At 34.8% G+C, this 3,435-nt stretch overlaps 1 non-coding gene across 1 annotated transcript; it reads left to right on the top strand.

The window, feature by feature from the left end:
- Nucleotides 1-758: 758 nt before the first annotated feature.
- Nucleotides 759-820, top strand: LOC123644229. Its single transcript, XR_006737048.1, has one exon. It is a non-coding gene; the product is annotated as a U7 small nuclear RNA (small nuclear RNA).
- Nucleotides 821-3,435: the final 2,615 nt, after the last annotated feature.

Genomic DNA, 3,435 nt, shown 5'->3' with positions numbered 1-3,435 from the left:
CTTTCAAGGACAGGCTGACTCTCCTGTTAGGGGCTACCGCAGCTGGTGACTTTGAGTGGTACCCAGTGCTCATTTACCATTCTGAAAATCCTGGAGCCCTTCAGATTGCTGCTAAATCTACTCTGCCTGTGCTCTGTAGATGGAACAACAAAGTCTGGATGACAGCACATCTGTTTACAGCATGGTTTACTGAATATTTTAAGCCCACTGTTGAGACTTACTCTCAGGAAAAGAAAAAATTCCTTTCAGAATGTGAATGCTCATTGACAATGTTCCTGATCACCGAAGAGCTCTGGTGAAGATGTATAAGGAGATGAATGTTGTTTTCATGCCTGCTAATTCAACATCCATTCTGCAGCCCATACCAAGGAGTGATTTCAACTTTCAAGTCTTATTATTTAAGAAATACATTTTGTAAGGCTACAGCTGCCACGGACAGTGATTCCTCTGATAGATCTGAGTAAAGTAAATTGAAAATCTCCTGGAAAGGATTCTTTATTCTAGATGCCATTAAGAACATTCCTGATTCATGGAAGAGGTCAAAATACCAACATTAACAGGAGTTTGGAAGATGTTGATTCCAACCCTCATGGATGACTTTGATGGGTTTAAGACTTAAGTGGAGGAAGTAACTGCAGATGTAGTGTAAATAGCAAGAGAACTAGATTTAGAAGTGGAGCCCGAAGATGTGATTGGGTTGCTGTGATGTCATGATCAAACTTGAACAGATGAGGAGTTGCTTCCTATAGATGAGCAAGTAGCATTACAGCTCTTTTAGAATTTGTCTAGCAGGTTTTCCGGTCCTTACCAGAAGACTCCCGCCACCACGAAAAAAAGAAAAAAAAAAGATGAACAAATAAAGTGGTTCCTTGGGATGAAATCTACTCTTGGTGAAGATGTTGTGAACATTGTAGAAATAACAATAAAGGATTTAAAGTATTACATAAGCTCAGTTGATAAAGCAGCAGCAGAGTTTGAGAGAATTGACTCCAATTTTGAAAGAAGTTCTACTGTAGGTAAAATGCTATCTAACACTATTGCATGCTAGAGAGAAATCTGTTGTCAAAGGAAGGATCAATCAATGCAGGAAACTTCACTGTTGTCTTATTTTTTAAAATTGCAACAGGCACCCCACCCTTCAGCAACCACCACCCCGGTCAGTCTGCAGCCATCAACATAGAGGCACAGCCTTCTCCAGCAAAAAGATTACAATTTAGTTAAGCCTCAGATGATTATTAGTTAGCATTTTTTAGCAATAAAATATTTTTAATTAAGGTTCATACATATTTTTAGACATAATGCTATTGCACAGGTAATAGAACTCAGTAGAGTGTAAACGTAAGTTTTATATGCACTGAAAAACCAAAAAATTCATGTGACTTTATTTTTTGAGATATCGACTTTTTTGTAGTGGTCTGGGACCAAACCCACAATATCTCCAAGGTATGTTTGTATATAAAAAAATAAAATGTTTTGATCATCAGGAAATGCATATTTGAAAAGTGATACATTATGCATCTTAGGAAATATGGTATAATTATAATTAAGTCTGATTAACTTGATAAATCGGGTTAAGCTAATTCATAGTTTCTCCTTGTCCCATACAATCTCTATTGAACTTTAAGATTTATTTGATTACTTGTTACACATAATTTTCCTCTTACCTATAGAAATATAAACAAATGGCACACATAATAAAAATGTTAGAAAGGTGGATTTTTAATTGTCTCATTGATTTTACTAAAAATTGTTTCAACAAAAATCCTTTGTTCTCTTGATATTTTTAAGCTGTGGGTTTGAAGGACCAATTGCATTAACAATACAATATAATATAAAATATAATACAATAATAAAATATCTCACACATTTATAGTGCTTAATAATATTCAAATGCTTTCATGTACATAATCTTGATTCTCCTGAGGACTTTTTGTGCAGTAGATAAGGCAACAGAGGATCAAAGAGCCTGACATGTTCAAGGTCTCATAAATAGTAAATCTAAAAGCTGCAATCAAAATATGGGCCTCCCCCACCCAGTCCACTGGATTTCCATCCCATCATGTTGTAAATTGAATTCCTATGTTGAGTAGGAGAGAGTAGGTGACATTTTAAGAGTATATTATTTTACATGTCAATTTTGTAAAGGCACTCATTCAAATTTCTCAATATTCTTCATAATTTTCATTCACTTATATTCTTACCCATGTATTATGTTAAGGAAATTTAGATGATAAGTGGAGTGGAAATTTCAAAACTTCTCCCTGCTGTGCTTTTTCAAGGTAGCTCAACAGTTTAATTTATATAAGACTTTCCTTTTTTTAACTCATTATAGAAAGCCATACCAAAATTATATTCCTTATTCCATTTTCTAAGACCAAATTTTAATCTAGGGGAGAGAGAGGAAATGGGAATGACAATATATTGATGTTTTAAGGACCAAAAAAGAAATCAATTTATAAGTCTTGTCTTTGTTCATTTGCAATTCTCCTTGATTTCTGTCCCTTCACTTCCACAAGATTTGTCTTTTGGCTTGAACTCACCTTTCTTTCTCTCCAGTTGTGTGTACAAAGTATTCAGGTCTCCAAGAGATCCACCTAAATCAGCATTTATATTCTTATGTAACATCTGTCCTGAAGAATGAGTTTCATTGAGTGAAATAACCTTATATAAATTAACTGAAACACACACACCTCAGATTTTTAAAAAATGTTTGTATAGATCTAACCCAAAAATTCAGCATATGGACAACTGAGAATTTGTACATTACAATTATAATTGCAATTTATAATATGCCCAGTCTCCATCTGCAGGTCATGAATGCTTACTACATCATTACGGGCAACCGTGGGCCTCAACTATAGAAGTTGTTCTTAGAACAATCTTTGGACTTCAGTGTCTTTTTAAGAGTTGATAGAATGGATTTATCATAGTGGTGAAGCCAGAAATACTTTTCGGGTTTGATGCCACAGAATGTATATATACCATATATACAATGCCTTATTCAAACATGGGCATTCAATAAATATTTATTGAGTGAATACATAATGAATGAATGAATGAATGAGTGAGTGTTGCAAAGGAAATTGGGGATTCAAATATGGCCAGAAGAATCCAAGTCCTGCTCCAGTGACCTGGTCAACCAATCCAATCTTCCTGCCATGCTCAGTGGCGATCTCAAATCATCCAATCATCCTATGTTCCTCCTTGATTTGTAACAAGAGCCACTGTCATCTTTGGAGTAGAGAAGAAACAAACAAGAAAAAGAGGAGCAGGAAAACCCTAGAGCCTAGCATTCATTTTTACTGATTTTCTGGTTTCCAGTGTGTGGGCTCATTAAACAGGAAAAAAATAAATTGTTTTTAATTTTCAAAACACTTTGCATTTTTACTTATTCCAGATGCAAACAACTTTAAAGGCAAAACCATGAGAGGGTAT

Source organism: Lemur catta, chromosome 8 (assembly GCF_020740605.2).
Source record: "Lemur catta isolate mLemCat1 chromosome 8, mLemCat1.pri, whole genome shotgun sequence".
NCBI classification, from domain to species: Eukaryota; Metazoa; Chordata; class Mammalia; order Primates; family Lemuridae; genus Lemur; species Lemur catta.
Note: the sequence above shows the minus strand (reverse complement) of the source record. Positions and strands in the feature narration are given on the sequence as shown.